This window comes from Pezoporus occidentalis, unplaced genomic scaffold (assembly GCF_034315485.1).
Source record: "Pezoporus occidentalis ecotype Australia unplaced genomic scaffold, CSIRO_AGI_Poc_V1 ctg2, whole genome shotgun sequence".
Classification (NCBI taxonomy): domain Eukaryota; kingdom Metazoa; phylum Chordata; class Aves; order Psittaciformes; family Psittacidae; genus Pezoporus; species Pezoporus occidentalis.
Genome location: NW_026913855.1, coordinates 7867710 through 7891863, shown reverse-complemented (window position 1 = coordinate 7891863; position 24154 = coordinate 7867710). Strand labels below are relative to the sequence as shown.

General features: G+C 42.0%; 1 protein-coding gene across 4 annotated transcripts in view; it reads left to right on the top strand.

Annotated features, from left to right (window-relative positions):
- The window catches only part of RNF152 (ring finger protein 152), a 45835-nt gene that overhangs the window by 9918 nt on the left and 11763 nt on the right, over positions 1-24154 (top strand). Inside the window, exons 1-2 of one of the 4 annotated variants that reach the window (XR_009964586.1) lie at positions 2780-2827; positions 9353-9839. The exons of 2 other annotated variants lie outside the window; for them this stretch is intronic. The gene's annotated coding sequence lies outside the window, so the exon portion shown is untranslated. Of the gene's footprint in view, positions 1-2705; positions 2828-9352; positions 9840-24154 lie in introns of those variants that run through there. One more of the 4 variants, XM_062617707.1, reaches the window with a different exon arrangement.

Genomic DNA, 24154 nt, shown 5'->3' with positions numbered 1-24154 from the left:
TGTGCCCTGCTGGCCTCTCTTCACCCTTGGTTTACCTCCTCCTCTCCTCTTCCTCACAGCATCTGTGTTTGGATGCTGAGAGGCAGGGACAGGGCTTCAAAAAAGCTGCCTCAGCAGAGGAGGTGGAGAGCCAGCTGATGCCAGTATTAATATTCTTTCAAAATTGATGGATGAGACGATTATAAAATTGCAGAGGGAAGTGAAACTTAGCGGAAGCCATGTTTTAATTGCATTTTGGATTTTCCTCAGCAGCCAGCCTCTGAGGTGCAGGACAGATCGAGCCATTTTGTGAGGATGTTGATGCAAACTGCACAATATATTGTTTCTAAGAAAGAAAAAGAAAAAGAAAAAGCCGGGGCCAGTCTGTTTTTCACACTCTGGTGCTCTCAGTCTTCCTCAGTTGTACTGCATGGTATCATGCTGTGTCTAGACAGTGAATCAGACCTGAAATACTGTCTTGATGCAGCTAGAGAGAAAAAGAGCCTATTGCAAGTGTCCTTGGTGTTAAGGTGCCCAAGCCTGTGAGGGGTATTTAGGTGCTGGACTTTAAGTTTCCCCTGTGTGCCTTTTATTACTGCAGAGAGGAATGAGGATGCTGGAGCCATTTGGCTTGCGGTGACTTGCAGCGTGGGTCCTTGTTTCCTCCCCGCTGCATGCCAGCCTTCTGGCAACTGATGCCTGCTTGCCTCTAACCTGGAGAAAGATCCCTTTTCAGCTGATGAAGGCCCCTGCTCAGTCTGTGAGTAGCATTCCAAAATGGATGGCCTGCCTTACAGTGGAAGGGTTCTTGCACTTCTTGCACTTCAGTTTACATACTTCTTTCTAGTTTTCCTTGTTATTACTCTTTGTTTCTGGTAGGAGGAACAGCTTCCTGGATCCCTGGTCTGTCCGCACTGAATGTCAGGTGCGGACACATCATTCATGAGCAGGGATAGAGGCTGAATGTATGCTGCACCCTTCGGGGTTGTTTCTGCCCTGGTTGTGTCTATGGCTGAGCTGCTGTCACTGGTACAGCTACCTTTGCTTCATGGGTCCCTTTTGAACCCTGCAGTATGTAGAGAAGGACCAGCAAGCATGCAGTGAAGTGTGCTTTTAGGCTGTTCATGAGACACCAGTTCATTTTTAATTTGATGCCTTTGCCAAATGTCATTCAATAATTTTGGTAGGTTGGCTTGCATGACTAGAGTGTCTTTGTGCCATACGTTGTGCAGTCTTGATAGCCGCTGTGGTCACTTTCCTCTGAGTAGAAGTAGTATGTTTAGGTGGCCTGCAAAGCAAAAGGGGAAAGCTATGACAATAGGAAAATAATGATTTTGGGCATACTGGATGTCAGTGAGCTGGAAGCAGTGGATAGCTAACTTCTAATGAGTGCTGTCTTCAAAATATGGGCCAGATGTTTGTATGCTGCGTGAGGTTTTCTCCTGGACAGGTGTTTTGCTTGAGTGTGCTTCATCCACGATTGGACCAAAACGCTCTTCACCCAGTTTTATTTTCCTTCAGGCATTAAGGAAAACAGTTTTCTTTGTAGCATTTTTCTTTGGCCTTTCTTTCCTCTGGGACTAGAACTTCCCTCCGCAGTCCCCTTAACCCAGCCATAACTCTCCCTAATTGTGCATATTTTGAACAAAACATACGTGTAGGTGGTTTAGTTAAGAGAAGAAAGCATTAGCCTTTTCTCTTGACTCCTCCTGCTTTCTCCCAAGTCAAAAGCTGAGGAAGAGACACTGTTCAAGATGTTCCTGCTCAGGAGTGGACTCTTTAATGTCCAAGTCCCACAAGTCCTGGTATCTTCAGCCTTATGCTTCCATCAACTGCGGGTGAAGTTGGATAAGAGGAGGTATGCTCAGGGGCTTGGAGGGCAGCTCTGTTTCTAAAAGAGAGTAATTTGGGGTGGAGATGTTCTTCCTGAGTGCTTTTAGTGTGTCTGTTCTCTCCACCTCTCTCATGCCTCTGGAAAATTTTCTGGGTTCTGATGGGAATGTGGAGCTGCAGGAGCTGCTTGCTTACTCTGTGGTACAGTGGCTACAATCCGAGTGGCGAGGTTCAAAAGTTATTCCCTCTTGCTGTGTTTCCTGCTCTGATGTTGGTTGGTATTTTGGTGGCTTCAAGCTAACACGAGGAAAGGTAGCACGCTAAAAAGCTGGACTGCTGTTGGGAGGAAGTTTCTTCTGTTCTCAAAGCTGGTGTCCTTGCAAGGTGGTAAAATGGGTTTGTGAGGTGTGGTTGCAATCCCTGTGAGTTATAGAGGTGCCTTTGCTGAGCAGGTGGCAAGTAATGAAGGTGAACAGCAGATCACGACAGCCTTCTGACATCCTGAAAGAGCTGAAGTCTTTGTGGTGTTTACTCTGAAAATATTCTCTCTGCCTTTTCAGAAGCACATTGTTTACATGCGCACAAACTTTGGAGTTTTGCAGTGTATGCACTTGCGTTTTTTGTGCTTTGAACACAGCTGGTAATGCTGATAGGAGTATTTCTATTGTACAAACACTTGCTGCTTAGAAGGTAGAAATTGCTGAGAGTGGCACTGGAAGCCCAGCAGTTTTCCCTTCAGCAAGGAAGGGAGCTGCTGGCAGCTGAGCTGTGCTCGGCAATGCATGCGTGTGTGCTCACAGCAGGACTGGGGGTGCTGAAGTGCTGGTGTTGTTATCTGGATGTTTAAATTCCTTAAGTTTATTTTTTTTTTCTAGCAATACTTTCCATATAATTATTTAAAAGTATAAACCTCAATTATGCTATTTTGCAGATGCTTGGGAGCTTGTTTTCTTCCTTTCGCCAGAGCGGTAGATCTGTTAACATCAGTGACTACAGCTTGAAGTAGCTTGTCCAGGTATAACTTCACTTTTGTGGAATTAAGGCTTGTATGGTACTCTTTGACCTGATTGTTGCAGAATTTCCTTCTGTTTGCTGTACTGTTCTGTATGCCAGTTTCCCTGTAAATGTTATGAGAATGGGGAGTATGGGCCTGATGCCAAGGGTAAGGGGCTAAGAAATATGCATATCTTTTTATTTTGGAACTCTTGTGATCTGTGCTTGTCTGGCAGGGTGGTAATGAAGTTTCACAGAAGAATGCCTTTTCCATCATTTGATTTCAAAGTGCTCTAACAGGGTCCATCCTCAGCGCCAGGCATGACAAGCAACACACCAGAGCCAGGGTCCATCCAGCAGCAGGAGCTGGGGATGGAGATGGAGCTAGGGACATTGCTGCAGGCATGAGCCCGAGGCCCATCCACGGACAGGACTGGAGAACAACAGTGCTGTGGCATCCTTGCAGCAGGGAGTGATGGGCGGGGGGGGCTAAAACAAGGTCCTGTTTCTATTTTTTGAGTGCCAGTCTAGTGCTCTAGCCATTTTGTTCTGTTGCTTATTCAGTGTTTCGTTTTAGGAGGCCTGAAGGTATGTTGCTGTAGCTGAACAATGACTCCTCCTTGAGATCACTGCATTTGCAGTATCTGGCTGTTCCGTGTGTGCAGAGCGGGGGACAGAAGTGCTTGTGTTAGCCTTTATGGTAGCTGAGGGATCACTTAGGCTCCCGATACATGGCTGTGCTCAGCCGGCTGCTGCAGAGTGACGTGTCTAGTGTCGTCATGCTGATGAAATTTCAGAGAGACCTGGCAGCTTTTGCATCCAGGGCTGTGCAACCTAAGGGCATATTTAAGCCAGAGAAGATGCTTGATGGGAGGCCAAGATGGATATCTACGTTACTGATGAGATGATTAATAGGCTGTGTTCATGGTTCTCATTAGAGACCTCTGGAAGATTGGAATCAGGGAGGGTGTATGTATATATATATGTGTGTGTGTGTGTGTGTGTGTGTAATTTGTGAGGTCTGCTGCACAAACCTCTTAATATTCTTATTTGTCACCTTCCACACAGGGGAGTGGGGAAAGGAAGCTGGAAAATGCAAATCTTGTTGTGTGCTCTCAAACAGAAACAAAGGTGGCTGTATCATGCTTTCCGCAGAGGCTCAGTGCTCCTGGGTGCTGATGTCACCGTGGATCATCAGCAGGGCCAGTGCAGGAAGAGTGCAGGGGGATCTGATTTTCATACCCTCTGGTGTTAGTTTAGAATTGATAATTGGCTTCCTTTATATGGAAATATCTTTATAGGTGAAATAAATCGAAGGACCAGGTTCTTAGCCCAAATCTGTTTTCAGTATTTGTTGCGTGCTCAGCTGACTGAGTTCAAACAGAAAACGCTATTTCCCAAGCCAGAAAACTTCCAAGAAAAAAATGTATTCCACCTGCTTTTTACATTTAAAAGCCAAATATTAAAAGATCCCTCTTCTCTACTTCCTTCTCTCACCCTCTTTCTTCTACGTTTCTCTCAGTGATAAAAGGTTGAAGGAAAAAAAAGATTGTGTGGATTCTCATACATGCACGTATGGAGGAAAGCCCAAAACATATGGATATTGTTGACTTAACACAAAAAGGCTGGTGAAAATGAGTGATTTATGTAAACTTATTTGTATGAAAAACATGCATTTAGTAACTCGCAGTGACTTTGCAAGTTAATTCTATTTTGTATTCTGGAGGTACATAAACATAGCTTTGAATCTCCATTTTTTTGCCCTTGCTTATCCTTTTTTAACTACAACACAGTTGCATTGATTTAAAACTAGTTTAGGGTATTGGACAGCCATGTCCAAATATTTCTCTATTAGCTCACTACCTCTTATTTAATATTTGTTAGTACCGCAGGTGGTGGCAACTCCCATCTCCAAAGTGTGCCGTGCACTTCTTTGAGTGGCCTGACCTGCCTGCTGTTGCACTTTCCCGGCATCCCAGTTCAGAGCCTCTCTTCTCCATTTTGTTCATAATGCATGGGTCTGAGCAAAAGCCAGCAGCTGCATTCTGAGAATTCATTGGTATGATATGCTGCATACTCTCTAGATGTATCAGCTTCCCTCTTTTCCAAATCAGATTAAAGAGGATAAGGTGCAGATTCTGTTTGATTTCAGCATGGCTAGCTTATTCAGTAGAAGATGCGAGGAACATATGCAGTCATCCAGGTGGATGAAAACATTAACGTTGTTTCAGTAATGTCACACATGACAGAAATTCTAGCCTTCTGTGTGAAATAAATGTGTCTCTTCCAGGAGAAGAATATCCTTGACAGTACTTTTAAAAGCTTTTGGGACATTGTGGGTTAAATAAATACCTCTGACCACATTACCTTTTTATTTTCTTTTCTTGTCACTTTTCTGATTGCAGACAAGATATGCGGGCAAGAAGCAAAAGAAAAACAAAAGTCAGATAAGGGAGCAGCTAGTGTGTTTGGGGTTTTGTTTGGTTTACTTCTTTAGCGCATCTTTCTTGTCTCCATCTGGTTCCTGGCGGTGTTTTGTGACCTCCACTGGATTCCATCAGTGTTCTCCACTCGGAGCCCCGCAGAATAGGTAGAAAGCTACAAGCTTTCTACTGAAAGTGCTTAACTGCCCAAAAGGAGCTGCATCTAGCAGCAGCTCTTCCTCTTTTCTCCCATGTTGGTGAACATTGTGGGGAATTGTTTAAACCATTTAACTTTGCTGCAAAATCTTCAACATTTGGAGATAATTACAAGGAGGACTGACCACTACTGTTCCTTCTTAGGACACTCCCGCATTCGCTGCTGGCCTTATTTTAGTACCTTTTAAAAGGTTTTGAAGATCAGCTTCACCTGGAAAGAAAGCTGTGGTTTGGTTGTAGTGCATTATTCTCGTGTATCAGGATACATGCGTTTAAACTCTGAAGCTTGAATATTCTTGGAACATATTTGAAGTGAAACCTGGAGTCACACATTAGCTGAAGAAGAAAACATCTTAGGCCACTGCAAAAATCGTAAACAGAAGAAATGTAGGTTTTGTAATTCTTTAGTGCTGCATTGAAGGAAACTGCTGAACATGTTTCCTTGGTAAGCAGCCAGTTTGTGAACTGTATTTTAGTACTATTTTTGTGAATGTCCTCAATTCATCAGCTCCTGTTCTAAGATTGATTGCTGGCACCTTACCTTCTGCAACCAAAAAGTGAGAAGAAAGAGGCCTGTAGGAGTAGCAATTTCAGGAGATTGTTTGGAATCTCAAACTGCTTATTAGGTTTCTTTGAATTATCGGGTGTTGTATTTGGTTCCTAGTATTTTGTTTCAGAAGTACATAATATATAAATTTGATTAAATAGTGCTCATACACTTTCCATCAGTCTTTTGGCTGGATTTTCTAGCTTCTTAAAGCAAAAAAACTCCAGGTATTGGCAAAATCTTTTCCTATATATGTCTTTCCTATGAAAAGCTGGTGCAAAATAGTTCTGTTCTAGCAAAGGGAAAGACTAGTAGGTGTGCTGCACCTCCCAGATCCGTACAGGTCTCTGTGCCAGTTTGAGAAGGCAAACACACGAATTTGCCATTCCTTCATCACAGTTCAAAAGTTTCTCTTTCACTGTGGCTTGGTTGCAACTGCAAAGCCTGCTTAAAGACCTCACATCAGTAGAGGAAGGCAAAATGTTGCATCCACCTGTCCTTACATGTTAAGAAAGGGTGCTTGGCATCCAGGAGGTACAAACACCATCCTGCAACCCCAGGAAAGCTAGAGAAGCAGTGGCCTGAAGTCTGTACATTGCCAGCTTCCTATGTCTTAAGATTGCAGTGGCTGTTTGGAAGCAATGAAAACAGATGGCCATGTGCCCAGTGCAAGAAATTATTAACTCCACTGTATTTCTTTTCGTAGTGAAATCGCATTTTCACTTCTCCACTAGAGATACTTTAGCAGGATACAAACCCAACAAAGCATTTATTTTTGTGGACATAGTGACTGGCACAGATGCGATGAAACTAGCTACTTTCTTGATAAAAGCAGCCTGAGCTGGTAATACTGCAGTTTTGCATCCTCTCTAAGGAAATTTGGCAGTTAAGCTGTAGTGGATGGACATTGTATTTCTTTATGCTCCAGACTGACATTGCAGTGCAGGAAAAGGTATGTTGGACAGGCATAGCTTTAGCAAAGTTACATGACCGTGATTTTGGAGTAAACCATGGGATTAGTAACTACCTAGATAATAGAGTATTATTTGATGGCAACTTGATTTCACTTTTTACTGACTTAGAAATATGAACACTTAATATTTGAGTCATATTTTTAGAGGTGTTTTAACAGGTCTTTGAAAATTATGGGTGCATCTCACTGCATTCAAGTTAATATGCATGTAAAAGTTTGAGAGCACTAAGGCTGTTTGTGCTTGTGAATTGGGGAGTTAGTGGCTTGGCTTCCTGCATTTTGTGTTTGCATGCAAAATAATTTGCCCTAGCAGTAAACCATTCCGTGTGCTTACAGCTTGTGTTATAAGTAATCTTCATGCAAACAAATTAGATCTGGGAAACGTAGGAGGCCATGTAGGTAAGACTGGATACTTGCTGGAGGCTGCTAGATTGTGTCTTGTCTTAAAAACAGAAGGGTTGAAAAAAGACTGAGTGGAGAGGGTGGGGGTGACCTGGTTATTGTAGTTAGGATCCAGTCCACTTCAATTAATGCAGGGCACTGTTGATGTTAGAGAATTATGCAGGGCTCTGTTTCAACTGGTCTCCGAAATGACTCAGTGTAAGAACTGACAGTGAGGTCATGTGGATCTTTTTTTTTAAGTAGACCTGTTTGACTAATGAGGCTGTTATGTGGCCTAGTATTAGTTAAGCATGCCCAGAGTTACTGCTAAGAGTTCAACCTTTAATTTTCTGCCAGAAGCAACTTCCCTTCAAGATTCAGAGATGTACAGCAGTTGTCATTAGAGATTGTTACATATTAAACCCCAAAGCGCTGTAGAAATTATGGGGGCAGGAAAGACACTGCAGAAAGTAGGAGGGGAATTAATTATATGACAAGAGCCATACCGAACAAGTGGATGGCTTAGCACTCAGTGTCACAGGGAGAAGATTAATTGTATTGGTGTTTAGTAACTACTTTCACCAAGTCTGTTTATGTGCATATAAAAATTGCTGCTGCTCTAGTTATGTATAATGGCTTATTACGTAGTTGTTTGAACAAGGCGGCAGAGAAAGTAAAACTTCCAGACTCGTATTTCTTTTGCTCATTACAAATATTCAGTTCCTCCCTCTCCACCCCCAGGCACTCGAAAAGTTGCTTGCGCCTTATCTATATCGCACTTGCTTCCTGCTTGCTCTCTGTCCCTACCCCCCCACCTCTTGTTCCTGCCCTAGCCTCCAGCTCCCATAGGGAGTCCGATGCCTTTTGTCCTGCTTTCTGCATCCTCTACATACTCTTCTTCTTAATCTTCAGTAATGCACAAATAAGACCCTTTTTTAGTTTCTCCTTAATTTCTGCAGCATATCTTAGAAATACTATTTTTTAAATAAGAAGGTCTTTGTCCAGTGTTTCTTTCCAGATACTGTAGAGGATGGGTAGAGACTTTGGGAAAAGAGTATTTCTACAAGGAAACTCTCTTCTTATAAATCTTGCCAACCTTTACACGGCATAAAAAAAAATCTTCATCTCTGCTGGTAGATGAAGAGATGAAGGTTTTACTGAGGTTCAGACTCTTAGGTTTTATGTATAGAAAGTTTGTGTCCAGTAAGGAAAAGCCTTCATCTGTCATATCCTGTTGACAGCTTAAAGTCCAGAGCAAAAATCATGTCTGGAAGTGTAAGGCTGGGTGCCTGTGAGAGGGCGCTGTCTATCACAGCTGTGACTTTGTACTGCTAAACCTGGGGCAATATGATCAGATTAGCCAGGACATGCAGTGGGATGTTTTTTGTGATTTTTTTTTTTTTTTTTTTTTTTTTTTTTATGATCGCAGGAAGACACGAGAACTGCCTGACTGGTCAGAAAATGTCCTGGGCAAACACATTTAACCAGCAAAAGGAGTTTGAAGCGATGCTATGTTGTATGCCAGTGCTATCTGTGAATGTGTGTTGGGTGCCTCAAGACCAACTTTGCTTTTCTGTGACACACCGGCCATGCACCAGCAAAGGTTGCAGGGTGGCACCGAGGGTCTGTTTATCCCAGCATGATGTTCAGCTTGGTGTTCTTCCCCAGAACAAGAGTGGCTTGTTTTTCTAGTTGGGTTTTGATCCAGAAGAAGTAACCCCCACCATCAGTGAACCACTGGGTGGGTGTCTGTCATACATGACATGTCCCAAGAGCACCGCACGCCCACTTAGCAGTGGTGGCCAATGTTGAGTCCACAGCAGTTCTTTCCCTTTGAACTGTGCCTGATGTTGCTGCAGCCTAAGCTAAACTCCAGCCTCTTGAATACTAGCTTAGCTAACTTGTTCTCTGGGACTATTCAGTCTTCCCAGTCAAGGCAAACATCATTTCATTCCCCCTCTCCAAAGACAGTTGTTACTTGCTGCTTTTTTCTTTTTTTTCCTCCAGGATTAACAACTCTCAGTGGCACCTCTGGTAATGTTTCATTGCCATGCAAAAGGAGGAAAGCACTTTGTCAGCAGCCTACTTCAGGCACAGAAATTGATATCTGTGAGAACCATATGTACAGAGCAGCAATTACTCAGATCATCAATATTTATACAGCAGATAACAGTCATCATGGACAAGATGAATATTGTCACAACAGCAGTAGCTGCTTGGGGGGGGGAATGTAAAAAATAATTGCTGTTTTTTTTTAAACAGGGTAATTATTTAACTTTCAAGTGATTGGTGAAGATAGCTTGAAGTCTGAATTAGATGTTCAATGGGAGTTCATCTGCTTCTAAGAAGTAAAGGAAATGCCCCTCCTCTCTACCCTCATGTCACATGGTGAAAACTGCCTGGGATGTCATCCTTTACTCTGGTGGCTTTTGCTGAAGGCAATGCTGGTGCCAGTTGCTGAATGAGGAATCATAAGCCATAACAAACAAATCAACCAACAAGAATAAGCAGCTTTGTTTGCAAACAAATTTTTGTTAAGTCTGATGTAGATGGACATGTTTGTGTTGAGATGGTGGTATGGTTGTGCATGCTTTGATTTTAAAAGCCATACCTCAGTGCCTGTGGAAGGTAGCCATCCTTAGGATGTGCTCTTTCCCAGAGCTTTCCAACATCCTACCCACCTAGCTGATGTGACACTGGTTGCCATGGTGGTGCCTGGCTGGACAGGCAGCCCAGTGAGTCCCTGTCTTGGCTCCCACTTGACAGATGTCTGGAGGGACAGGGTTATGGTTTCCTGTTTGTGCAGGAGATGCAACTCCAGATTTCTGCAAAGAGAACACCTCCTTCCACCCACCTTTTTTAACCTTTATATGTTGGTGTGATTATTTGGAGGCTTACCTTCCCTGGCAAGAAAGTCTGCTGGGTTGCCCTGTTTTTTGAGAAGTATTGAATTGAGAGCTACCTGTGTGTGATCTGTTTGCTATGGAATAATTTACTTGCTGACTTTTGTCTTCTGCTTGTGAAATGCCTCTGCATAGTTCCATTCTTTCTTTGAACTGACCTACTCTTCAGACGTGACTATCTGAGTACTTGAACACTTGCACCCCCCTGGACTTCTGTCACTTGAGGGGAAACAGTGGCTAGCAGCATGCAGCACTTGATGTTCAGAGTTCAGCTCAGTTGGGTTGGCTATCATTTACAATCTCACAGCTCAAAGTTTTCAAAACACTGAAGCAACTCAAGAACATTTTCAACTGAGTAAATTCCACAGAAGACCTATGAAACTTCCAGGCACTGTATTTTATGGGAAATTCTATTCAGATAATGAGGCTTCTTGTGTGATGCCAGGAGAAAAATTGACCTAAGAGTGAGATTTTCAAAAGCCGACATCCCAACGATGGGCTGGCTACACAAGGAACAATCAAGAGGAATTCTTTTAAGCTGGCAGCCCTCTTCCAGGAAAATGTCATAAACTGCTCCTTTTTATTCTTTTCTGGAGTTGCATACCTTCTGCTGAGATGTAAGCAGTGGAGAAGATAGTGGCTTTTCTCTCTGAGTTAGGTCTGATACTCAGCCTGAAGGAAGTGGAGACTCTGCTCCCACCTTTGTTTGGCAGCATTTGATCGGGGATCTTTTTCTCTTCAGGTAAACCCATTAGTTTGCGTGGATTCTAGCCCTTCTCAAAATAAATTTTTAATATGAAATAATTAAACATTCATTGGAGCAGGGACAGGAGCCCAGGTCTCTGCCTTTCCCTCATACTTGCTTTTCCTTTCTGACCTCAATATTGAATTGCACACTTCAAAGTGGAATGGGGTCAGTGGAGGCATTGGAAGAGCTCTGCTGAGCTATCGAAATTGCTGGTACTTAAAACTTTCATCCGTGAGAAGGGGAGAGAGCATCATTTTGTCAGATTCACCCATAGTGAATGAAAATTTCCTTCTGCCATGAGCATACCCAGGTGCCTTTGAATTGAATCTGCCACTGGCATGTGGCTTGGAGAAGTTTGACCCTGTTGCATGCAGATTAATTTGGATGGAAGCCTTGTCTGAAGCTAAATTTAGGCCATCTTAGATCTTCATAGTGCAGGTAAAGTTGAGACATCCAGTAATGGCAGCATTAACATTTCTGATGCTTGTCTCCAGTGCAAAACTCTTAACAGAGATGCTTTCTAAATTGCAGACCACAGACCCAGTATTGAAGCTATGCATTTTAAAACTTTTTTAAAATAGTACCTCCAATTTTTTTTTACTGATGGTGATGTAATCTTTGCTCAGAATTTAAGCTTGCAGTCAACAGACTTACTTTCTCAGTTACCTTATCCAGGTCCCTTTGAGGCAGCCACTGTTGAGCCTGTGGGGGAACTATCTGCAAAAGTGTTAATTCAAACATTTTCTTATGCCTGAAGGTTCTGCCTTGGTGAAAGTAAGTACTATACAGTTCTTTGAAGAGATCACTGCAGTTCATAAGCCAGCCCATTAGGTAGGTGAGCTAGCTCTGTGAAAGATCCATGCTTGACACATTCATTGCTCATTCAGTTATATTGCAGCAGAGAATAGGTTTTTGTCAGAGCAAGGAGAAGAACAAGGGGCCATTGAAGGGGGCAGGTAATCAGCACTACTGATGTTCCAGATTATTGAATTGTGTTGAAATAATGAGTTTTTTCATCAGCCTACATTGTTTGTACCTAACTCTCCGAGTCTTTCTTCATTGCAGTAACTTGCAAAGGGATCTGGAGATTATGAGGCTGCTTCCCTTCACATTTAACGGGGTACCATGTTTTGGCTGTCTTGTGCCATTGCAAAGTGCAGGCCCACTTATATTCTAATTTGAGGATGAGCTGTTTGCAGTTTGAGGAAATGGGGTGCTTGCAGCATCTGGAAACCATGTGCTCCTCTAATTCTATTTGACTTCAGTGTCAAGCACTGGGGCACTGATGTGAAGACTGTAGATGAAGATTTTTCTGTCGCACTGATGCATCCTAGCTAAAGCCTAAAGGGGTTTTGACAAATAAGGGTTTAAAGATGAGTCCTGTGTACTAGTTTTCTTTTAAACTAAAAATGGGAAGAATTGTGTGGTGAAGAATGGAGTTGGCGATATGTTGGTATGAAGCCTCAAGAAGCTTCTTGGAGCAGAAAAATCATTCCTCTTTAGCTTTTAAGCAGTAAAAGGTTGAATGTTTACCTCTTCAGTTGGTTTTACAGCTGTTTTGAAGACTTATCCTACATTACCTTCTGGAAGTTTTTCCTACATCCTTATTTTGTCAGAGTTCATTGGTTTATTTCATGGAGGGGAAAAATCCCTGCCCAAATTTTCTTTCACTTAAAAAAAGTGAAGGCTTAGGTTTAGGAATGCTAGCACCATCTCTTATGGGAACTGTAATTAGCATGCTTTGTTTTCCCATTCTTCCCTTGGGGCTTGGCTTTATGGCTGGTTTCCATCTCCTGTTTTCATGTTGAGTTGCTATTGTGGTTATGGGAGATGTAATCTAACTAGGAAACCCAATCCTTGTTGAAGAATGGGAACATGGGTCATCCCATATGGAAGTACCTTGAGCTGCTATAAGCAACACTTCATCATCCTGAAAATGAGTTACCAACTTTCAGTATTTAGTAGAAAGGCAGCACCTCTCTTAGTACAGGTGACATAGCTGTTTGTTTCACTTTATTCATAAGGTATTCCTCTTAAACCCCAAATTTCCATCAGAACTCACTTTTATTTTATTTTATTTTAAATCAGCATCTTGGCTTTGTCTCCAAGCACAAAATACCATTTTTTTTTTTTTTTTTTTTTTAGGGTTTTGCCCTGCAGTAGTAAGTGTGATACTTGGATACTGGAATTTGTTGTAAGTTCAAAGCACAGCAAGTAGGAGATGGCGATTTGATTTGCCTGAGGAGACTTCTCTTTCTGGTCTGGCATAAATATTTCTGAAATGTGGATGGAGCTAGACTGGGAATGGGAATAAAGTACTCTTCAAACTTCAGATTTTACTTTCTCAAGTAGATTCCTTTTTTAAAATAGCAATCAAGAGAAATGCTGGAGCTGTGTTAATTAAACAGACTGATCTATAGTCTGTCTGTGGAGTAGGAAATGTCAGTGTATGAAGTTTAAGCATGTCTAGAAGACAGAATTTGGTCAGTAATAGCAAATTGATGAGAAGTCAGTGAAGTTGCATTGTTCCTGAATTTGCTTTTAATAAGCAGTGAGCTATTTATGAGGACACTTTTGCTACTGTTATGATTGGCTAATTAGCACCTCCCCTTCAGAAAACCTCATTGACCCTCCCAAAAGCCTTGAAGTGTACAGAAACTTGTTCTTTTTATTCTCTCAATTTCACAGTGTCTTCTGCCTTTCATCTTGCAGCCTCTTGCGAGCTGCCACTCTCCCTGTTTGTATGATTTCCACAGAAAACACAAGTAATAGCAGCTGAAAGGGAATTTTAAAATAGAGCAGGATATCTAGGACATGTCAGGGTGATTGTGAGGTGGTCTTAAAAATCTACTGGTTGCCTGTTTTGAGTTTTTTTTTTTCAGAATGTTTTGAGATTTAACCTCTCTCTTCTTTATCTGAAGTTTTGGAAGAGCAGCAAGGCTTTCCTCTTAAACACAACATGGCACATATGTTGGCATCTGGGGGAAGCAAGACTGTTTGTGAGATGATCAGTTCTCCACTGGAAGGATTTCTGGGCAAGTCTGGTCCAAATCGGCTCTTGAGAACAGTTACTGTGAAAGAGGCTTTACCCAGCTCAGTAGAACTGCTTCACATGGAGGGGTCACTGGCACAAAGAAATGCTGGTTTTCACAGATTTAAAGAAATAAGGCTTTAAAGAAATTGTTTATTCACCTGAAAAGTCCTTGTGATATATATATTTAACCCATATATAAATTTATAATTCTTTTCATACATAAATCAATTCATGTTATCATGGTTCTCCCGAACATCCTTGCACAAAGGGCAAAGTAAGTCACTGAAAAGGATTTAGGTGAGGACATGTGAATTTTAAGAGGACATAGTGCCCATGTTTGAAAGTAGTTTAGGGGAAAAACTTACACTGACTTACCTCTTAGAAGCCTGATACACAGTGCAGGTCTTCTCTCTTCTGATGAAGCCACACCCCTGACACAAGAAGGTGAGAGCTAAGCGCTGCTCATGGTCTCACTTTGGTAATGAAGAGCTTTTAAAGAAAGGTTACAACTTTGTGACATGTTTGCTTTTTTCTTTATGTCCACTTGTCTGGAATGAGCATGACACAAAAATGAGTGGTGGTGTTTGATGAAGGGCAATGGAAACAACCCCACAACTGCAGGAACTTTACAGTTTTAAGTCCTTTGAGGGGCTACAGCAAAAAACCCTTTGAATTTTGAGGGACCTAATTTTTTCCAGTGTTACAGGGTTACATTCCTGTGCTACTCCTTCCTCTGCTGGCTGAAACTCATCCATGTGGTCCATTGGAAAAACTCTTTTTATGTTAATGGATGGTTATGAAACAAGAACAAAAAAAAAAATAATCATGCACTGGCAATTTAATGAAGTGATAAGAATCTACAACTTCGTCCTTTAATAAGATTATAAACCTGTTGCATTTTCAATTACGAGAGACACAGAGGTGGCTGTAAGCCCTACATGTGCAATTTTAAATCAGATATCATGCTGAGTTGGATTTCTTTTCAGTTCACTCCTTCAGAGGTCTCATTTTCTAGCACTTACTTCTTTTGTGTATTTTTAAACAATATACAATAGCATTTTTCCACCAGCAAAGGCCTGTGCATTTCAGTGACCTTTCCTGCTAGCTTTAGAGGGGTTATGCAATCAGACATAAGGGAGTGAAAATATTTAATGATTCTTTTCCTTAAAAGGTCTTATGCCTCTATTCTTGTGGTTATAGTACTCACATTTAAGCAGTTGTGTTTTGCACCTGCATACTTACATGCACTTGAATACTTACTTTGAGGAGCCTGAAAGTCTACTTCCAAAATCTGAGCTGATTTGCAAAAATTGAGCTAAAAAAAAGAATATAGTGGATATGGTCGTCTTTAAAGCAAGAAGCTTTTGTTCTAATGTTCCTTTCCTCTTTGGTCCCTCACCTCTGCTAAATATGGATATTTTCTGCTAAATTTAAATTCAGAACTTAAGAAGGAATGATCTTTTTAATATCTGTTGACTAGTCAGTGATGGAGAACTTAGCGTTCCTTTGTGAGCCCACTTACAATGCACTTGCCTGCATTTTGTTGTGTGGGAACTTTAAAGCTCCTGACAGTCCACCCTAACTGAAGTCTTTTCTATCATGAGAAGTTGCTTATAAGAGAAGGTGGCTTGTTGTACCTAATAGTGAGAAGAACACTAGAGGCTGGGCACCCCTTAGTTCAGCTTCCCAATCAGGAGTGTGGAATATCAGGAGAGCACCTATGCATCTGTTCAGGGAGACACATGGTAACAGGAGATCCAAATAAATTCTAACAGCAACAACTGTGCAACTTGTTGACTTGGAAATACTTCTGCTGTCTCATGATAATCACCAGACAGTTACATGCTTCATTGCTGCTCAGTATTAAGACTGGTGTGGGTTACAGTTACGTTCATGACTTGCTTTTCCACAGGTGAATACTTTGTGAACCAAATCCACGTTGGGATAGCAGCTAGAAAGGCAGAATAAGCAAGAACATTCTTTGCCTCATTCTTCTTTCCATGCCATCAGCCCATCTTTGTGTATTAAAAGATAACTTGCTCTGAAACCATGTATTGAGCAAATTTGTGCAGTGCATGTAGTACGTAAACCTTGAGTTGAATTGTGCTTTTTCCAGTAGGTGATGTCAGTGAACCATCAAGATAAAAAGTATGTATTTATTGCTTGTGAGGAAATGAGTTTAGAATGTGGCATTGACTGTGGACCCCCTTCTGCAAGAAGGGCACATTACTTTGCCTGACTTTATTTGGTTTGTGTGTTGCTCATGTCCACACAGACAACCTTAAACTTTTCCACTTTTGTGTCTATTAATACTTGGGGTCAATTTGGGGCAGGGGAAATGGCAGTGGTCCACTGACATATACAGGAGAGGAAAGGAAATTGCTTTCTGACAGATCTTTTCTGCTATTTCCACATGAGCAGATGGATCCCATGGTACAGGTTTGCCTTTAAGGAGAGTTTAAGCAGGAAATACTTGTGTTTTTTTTTTTTTTTTTTGCAAGAAGACTGGTTATTTTCTGTATTTGTACAGTTTTTAGGTAATTCATAGAGACTTCTGATAAAAATGCAGGCTTTTTTTCCACCTAGTTGTATGACCTTCAGTGTTTTAAACTCTCACCTTTTCCAGGGGAGAGAGATGTGGGAATTGCATCTTTGTCAACTGAGGCAGTCCATTACCTCACTAAATGCTGACTGCTATGCTTAATGCCTGGAGCTGGAGAAAGCAACTGGCTTCCACAGTTTTCTTTAAAATGTTATTTTCCAAGGTAACAGCACAATCTTCCTAAGTTTAAGGAAGATCTTCCTATCTCCCCCAGGTTGAAGTGTTTTAAAGGGCCTCATTTTGAAGACTGAATGATTGGGAGGGTTTCTCGAGCAACAAAGCAAGCAATTGCTCTTACAGCTGGATGAGAGTTGCGAAGACCAGGTGAACTACAGCCCTTTGAGGTGGATTTCTTCTGGCTGACAAGACTATAAGACAGAGGCTTTCCTGACAATCGTTTGACTGGAAGAAGTGCTGGTTTGACTGACTTGGCTGTGGGAGGAGCATGAGTGTTGGGGCAAGGCGGAGGGTGGCAGTCTGCAACATGCCTCAAGAAACCTTGAAGGTGAACACTGTAGCTGTTATGTATGTGTAGAGCATACCTGAAAATAAACAGAAGGGAAACTGGTTTCCTAATCGTTAGGGTATGTTTGTAGTTGTTGGTGCTGTCTTTAAGCAGTAAAGGCCAGCATTATTTTAGATCTATCCCAGCTTGCTTGTTTGGAAGAGTGCAGGAGAGTGGCAGGAGGCAGCAAGGCACTGCCACCTCTCCAAGCACAGTATGGGAAGCAACTCCAGCTGTCCTCTGGGAGCTTTTTCTTCAGACAGGGAGCAAGTAATGAGCTCAGTGCTTTTGGTGTGCTGGTACTCTACTCTCCTTTAGACATGACCATGAAAAGTGCAGCTCACCCTACCGATGCATCCCATCCAGCACCAGGATAATCTTATGGTGCTGCAAGCTGGTACTGGCAGCATTTGTCCATGCTATTTGGGAGTAGGAAAGTGGAGATGGTCATCCTACCTAAACCAAACCTCCTGAAGGGTGCTAAAGCAAGCTAGTGGGACAGCCAAGCAGAACTTTCTTCCTCCTGCAAGCCCTGGTGCTTAACGCTTTATATTCTGGAGTGCCACCTGCTGGCACTTGCTCTTTTCACTTGCTCTTTTCTAGAGGCAGCTGCTCTAGAAGATGAGAGCGCAGACCAAAGAGCGTGGATGTCAGTAATAATAATAGCACTAATTATTTATATTGATCATTACATTATTTTCTTAATTGTCATAGCACTTAAGAACCCTGTTTATTGGCAGAGACCTCACTCTGGCAAGTGTGCTGCAAACTGAGTGTGAAAGAAACTGGCAGAGCCTTCACTGCTTAAAATATACAGGGTACAATATGAAGGAGTGCTTTAAAGAATAGAAAATTATTTTTCTAATCCATGCTGTTATTTGGCAAAGTATGAATAATTATTTTCTCAATGTCTTGATTTAGTAGATGTTTTGATCATTTCTGTCATTAGCAAAAAAACAAAGCGATAATCAGGAAGGTGAAAGACACCTGACGGTGAAGTCACTTAAGCAAAGTTAGGGTAACACTGCCTCAACTCTAAAAAGTAACAATGATGTCAGTAAACTAAAGAATTCTGAAAACCTTCCGTCTGGAAAGCAAGGGATGTTGTAGTTTGTAGCACTATGCAAATCTGACTCCAGAGCTGAGGTTTTTTGCCCTGTGAGTCAAGAACTTGTTTTGGCAGTAGGGAAGAGGTATTTTTTTGAATGTTTCATAACATTTTCTGTCTGTGTGCCAAATTCTCTGTGGGCATAAGTCAGTGTGGTTCCTTTGGCATCTGTTTGGTTGTGTGCATTGATGTTTCCTGTGTTCAGTGCACCACTGTAAGGCCCACAGATACAATACTAAAATAATGGAATAAAGACCTCAACTGAGTGGAATCTGGTCAAATACTGCATAGAAGCATTAAGCTGTGTGCATGCTTACCATGTCTTCTTAGATCGTCTCTTTCAATGCAACACTTTCTAGAGTAGCAAAATGCATTTTGGGCCTTTCCTCCTTTCTTTTAACTGTCTCTAAGGCACCTCTTTGGTTCCTTGCCGCTATTCTGTGCGATGGTACATGGAATAGAATCATAGAATCATTTAGGTTGCAAAAGACCTTTAATATCGTTGTGTCCAACTGTTAACCCAACACTACCAAGTCCACCATTAAACCATGTCCCGAAGTGCTGCATCTACACATCTTTTAAATACCTCCAAGGATGACGACTCAACCACTTTCCTGGGCAGCCTGTTCCAGGGCTGGACAACCCTTCTGATGAAGAATTTTTTCCTAATATCCAATCTAAACCTCCCTTGGTGCAGCTTGAGGCTATTTTTTCTTGTCCTATCGCTTGTTACTTGGGAGAAGAGACTGATCCCCACCTTGCTACTGCCTCCTTTCAGGTAGCTGTAGAGAGTAATAAGGTCTCTGAACCTCTTCTTCTCCCCAGTTCCCTCAGCCACTCCTCACAGGACTTGTGCTCTAGACCCTTCACCAGCTCCATTGCTCTCCTTTGGACACACTGCAGCACCTCAGGGTCTTTCTTGGTAGTGGGGGGCCCAAAACTGAACACAGTACTGGAGATGAAATACTCTGGAGACCACTGGGATGAGTGTGACTGTTTTTAGAAAACCCTGAACCACCTGCCCTTTCAAAGCAAGATCCTTTAGCACCTTTGTTAAAATAGCCTGTAAAACCCAGCAATTCTGTCAACCACATAGTCAGGCTTCAATCACATCATGAAATATGACTTGTCTGTTCAAAATGCCCATGTTGTGATTTTTACTGGGGAAAAATACAATGGTGTATTGCTAGGCTTAAGCAGTCCACATTCATCAGTAGAGCGATATGAGCTAGAGATACTTCTGGCTCACTCAGTGACTGACCACATCAGAAGAAAAATTGTTCCAGTACAAAAAGCTTTGTCCTTTGTGTTACCTTTTTATAAATTTATTCTAAAAGAAAATAGTCAGATTGAAATGAGCTGACATTTTAATGGAAATGACCATTTTTGCCTAAAGAGAAAGTATTTATTTAATTTGATCTGAAACTGCCAGTGAATTTGTTCACCTCGAAACTATTTTTCTTCAGGTAGCTCTAAGTCACATGCAGGAATCATAACACTGGCTTGCAAGACAGGCACTGAAATTTAGGGGTTCTACCTAACTGGGTAGGATTTGGGGGTTTTGAAATTCATGTTTTCAGACTTTTCTTCAGAAAAATGGGGCTAGCAGCTTTCTTTTTACTGAGTACTGAATTGGTTGTACATAATCCTGTGAACCTAGGACTCGCCATGGCCTTATGCTATCAGGAGTGTGATGAAGCCTTAAGCATTAGCAGTATTATGCTAGTTATCTAAGTTTGTTCTGCCTTTACATTGCAAGGACTACAGAACTAGGCCCAAAATTAAGAGATGAGGCAGTTTGCTTCATTTTGATTGTTTTGCTCTATTTAGAATAACACAGTCCTTTCTGAGCATTTGCATTCCTTCATACAGCAAAAGTTCTTTATACTCTTAGGTGCTGCCAAATGGGAGGGTATTTTCACAGAAGAAGGTTCCAAAAGCAGCCAGACTTTGACTGGCTGGAGTATGATGGGTGACGCCTGGCCTGAACTTTGGGACTCAATGTAAAGAATGAAATACAACCAGACAGAGCTTGGCAGGTCTGATAAACGTCTTGCAGCTACAGAAAGTGAGTGGCTCTTGGAATTGAATACCATTTCTGTGAAGGAAAACAACAGTAGATTTCATATAATATGGGCAAGAATAGTTTATCTTCCTGTGCCTGAGCATTTGAGCAGCCAGTAGCAGTCCCCATTACAGTGTGACAGCCAGAGCAGAGAGGCTAGCAGCTCTGCAGATTTGAGCTCTGTCTCCCAGATTGTAATTTATCTGAGCCCACTGGAGAGGGTTGTGGTGGTGCTAACATGAATTATGGTTGTTGCCCTGCATTGCTTAGCTGTGAGGCTACTTTTGTTGGCAAATGGTGGTGGTTCATATGAGGGAGAGACTTGATGCAAAGCCCTTCACTCTGTTCTAGGCTTCATTCTATAATTCCATCCATGGTAATCTTGTTTCTCTCATGGGCATGAGGGAGAGAGCTGAGAGCCTTTCCTGGTGTCTGTTGTCTCAGCACTAGTCCGAAATTTTGCCTGGTGGTACTGCGACGCCAAGTTGTGACGTGGAGCTGGTGGGGTAGGTTGATGTGCAACCAGTTGGTTTAACTGTAGCTGTTTTGGGAGCATTGTGTTGTTCCCTCAGATTGCATGTTTTCAGGGTGGCACAGGGGAATTGAAGACATCTGCACTTAGAGATTACCTTGATCTGCCTGAGCTGCTGATACTGGATTCTTTATTGGTTGTGTTGAAGGATAGTATGTTAAGTATGTAAATGTGCAACTGACCTCAAGATCATGTGTCATCCCATTAACTTCCATGGCTAATTTCAGGGCATGCACTTCATAACTTGTCTGAACTGGAGCTTGTGGAGTGTTTATAGTCATGGGTAGAAACATGTGGTTTGGAAAAGTATTGGAAGAAATAATTTATCCAGTATAACTTTTTAAATCGCTTTTGGAGGATTTTACTGGTGTAAAGACAGAAAGATAAATCATGAAATAGGAAATCATCAATATGTATTCAGTTCAGGCTTTGCCTAACTGCTTGTGATCCATATTTGCAGTAAGAGTTGGACTGTTCCCAAAATTCAGGAAGAGAGGGTAGTATTAATATTACTAGCTGGCAGAGTGTTACAGGGTGAATGATTAGTTTCCAATAAAAGAGGAGCTTTTGGATCGGTTCCAGTTCCTTTTGGTGTAGTCTGCAAACCAGAATGACCAGTACTGTGACCTAGAGTATCTGTTGTGCTTATCAGAGACTAAAAATGCATGAAGATCACAATTTGCTGCATTAGGAAATGACATAGCAGTTGACCTTGAGGAGGCATATTAGTTGGCTATCTTCCACTGTCTTGTGAAGATAAGCTCTTGGAAGTGGTTCTGCTACATTAGGACATCTGTTACACCTTTTCTCTTCCCAAAAAGGGGACTTTACTCCATTGTGCTGCCTACTTAGCTGATTCCAGGAGAAAGCTAAAAATATGCAAAAAGCTCCCCTGCCCCATCTAATCTCCTTCAAATCTTATTCTACTTCTTTATGATCTATGAAGGAAGAGAGTTTCCTTACTTAGTGTTGTGTGGCTTCTGAGAAAATGTTTTCCAATTTCTTAATCCCATCTTTTTCAGTGTAAAAGGATGTGTTACTTTGCTTCCCTTAGGCTTATTGCACTATTTTTTTTTTTTCTTACTCTGAAGCAAAAAAAAAAAAAAGACCCAACCCCTTTCCACACACAAACAAAATAAGCCCCAAACCATCGCAGCCCTTGAGAGCAGCTATGTGGAGATAGCTGTTCAGCGATGTGGGTCACAGAATCACGTCCTCAGGAAGCTGTGCTGGATGAGTGTAGAGAGTGCAGAGCATGTTAGGTGGTGGGGTGTATGAGGCAGAAACGCAGAGCAGAGTTGCAACAATTAAAAGTCTCATTTGAAGGACTTCTGTTTCCTGAGGTAAGTCTGAAATTGAGTTTTCAGCTTTAGCATTGTATAGGCAGTGTATTAATGTGTGAGTATTGATTCCTTTCCTCCTCTGTTTGGGCCCATAGGCAGGTAGATTTTTGACCTGGATTTATCAAACCCCACTCAATGGCCTTTCAAAGCTGTAGCACTCTCTCCTGTAATTATAGACTGGTATCTTAATACATTAATTCAAGGTGATACCCACTCAATCACCCACTGACCTGTATCGGTGAGAAACATCTGCATTTGAGCTTTATTTAAAATTACTTTTTTTTTCTTGGGATGGTGAATTTTTAAGTAAAATACCAAATCCTTAGGGGAGGGAGGGAATACTCTTTTAATTAAGTTTCTCTTCAGGTATCAGGCAAATACTATCAATGGCAGATGAAACACAAAGCTCTTGCAGAGCAGAATTTTTCACTGAAGTGATCAGGTGTTTCATGCCTCTTTCTTTCTCAGGATTTTGAATGCCACAGAATTCGGTCATGTGGCTGTAAATAAAAATCTCTTAGAAATAAGATATTCTATTGCACTGCATCTAAATGCTGTAACTGAGAGCAAGTTTGACGCCCATAGTTCTTGCTGTAAGGTTGTGGGATTTTGGTGTTAGTGATTTAGTTTGTGACTTCACTTTAAGGTAGGGAAGCACCTTCTAAATCTCTTTGCCAGCCACCTAAACACTTGCTCCTTATGTCATGGTTGTAAATAACTCCAGGTGCTGCTTTTATGGGTGTGAGAGGTAGATGTCTTTTCACACCACCCTTCCCACTCCCCTTCCTCTTGATGCCAGTTTGAATGGCAAATGGGTCTTGGTTGTGGAAAAAAATTGTCTTTTAATTCCTCTTACCCTGGGGTTTAGGATTAAGTCAGGCATAATTAAGGGCAGCCAACAAAACTGAAGACGTGCTAATGGTCCTGCAAGTGCAGTGCTTGGAGTGGGCTGTAGAAATGAGCACCATCCCTTGGGATGCTTTGAGTGCTGAAGGTATTTTCTTATTTGTAAATTGTGAGGAATCTGTCCTCTGCTGGGAAATATTCAGATTTGGTATGTCTTAGGACCGCAGTCATGTCTTTCATTGTGTCACTGCATCCCTCATGCAGGAAGAGAAACACTAGGACTTGGGGACAGCAGCAGCGGTGATGAGTATCTTCACACTCCTTCCAGCAGCACAGAGCTGCACCTGGGGGTCTCTGTGCTGTGCCAGGCTGGAGGGAACCTGGGAGATTTAGGGAACTGTAGCTCTGGGGCAGCTTGACAGGTAACCTTGTCAAAAACCTGCAGGCATGTCAGAGTTGGGCTGGTGAGGAACAGGTCAGGCTCCCCCTCTCTTGGCCTCAGTTCCACTTGCATGGAGCACTGCTGAGAGGCTGGGTGGGCAGGAAAACTGCTTTCTGTCTCTACCCCTCTGAAATGGGCATATTTCTGCAGGTTATTAAAGCACCTCGTGTGAAACTGTCTGGTCAGTTTGTATTGACTCAGCAATACTGTACCAATCATTTGCTGACCTGGCATGTTGCAGGTGATTAGTAGTGTTTGCTGTTGGAACAAAGTGCACGTTTGATGACTTACCTTGGTTATATTTGACCAAAATAAGGTCTTTGGAGTGAGGGAATGTGGACATGTCAAAGTTTGCAGATAAAAGGAGGGAGCAGCACTGCTGGTAACATGAGATGGACCAAGGAGCAGCACCAGCACGTGAATCTCTTGTTTTCTATAAACACCAAATGTTGGTGTTTTTACCTGATATGTTTTTGCTCCAAACACGTAAACTTCTACATCTAGTTTCTTTCCTGTGGGTAATCTTTCTGCCTCTGTCTTCTATTGCTAGGGTTGTCTGGTGACAATTTCTAAGGAAAATGCTGTGGGATGATACCTTGCAGCTAGGCTTCTGTCTCATGATCCACCTCTATTCACTCAGATCAGCTGCCAAAGAGGCAGGACAACTGCTGTCCTATTTTA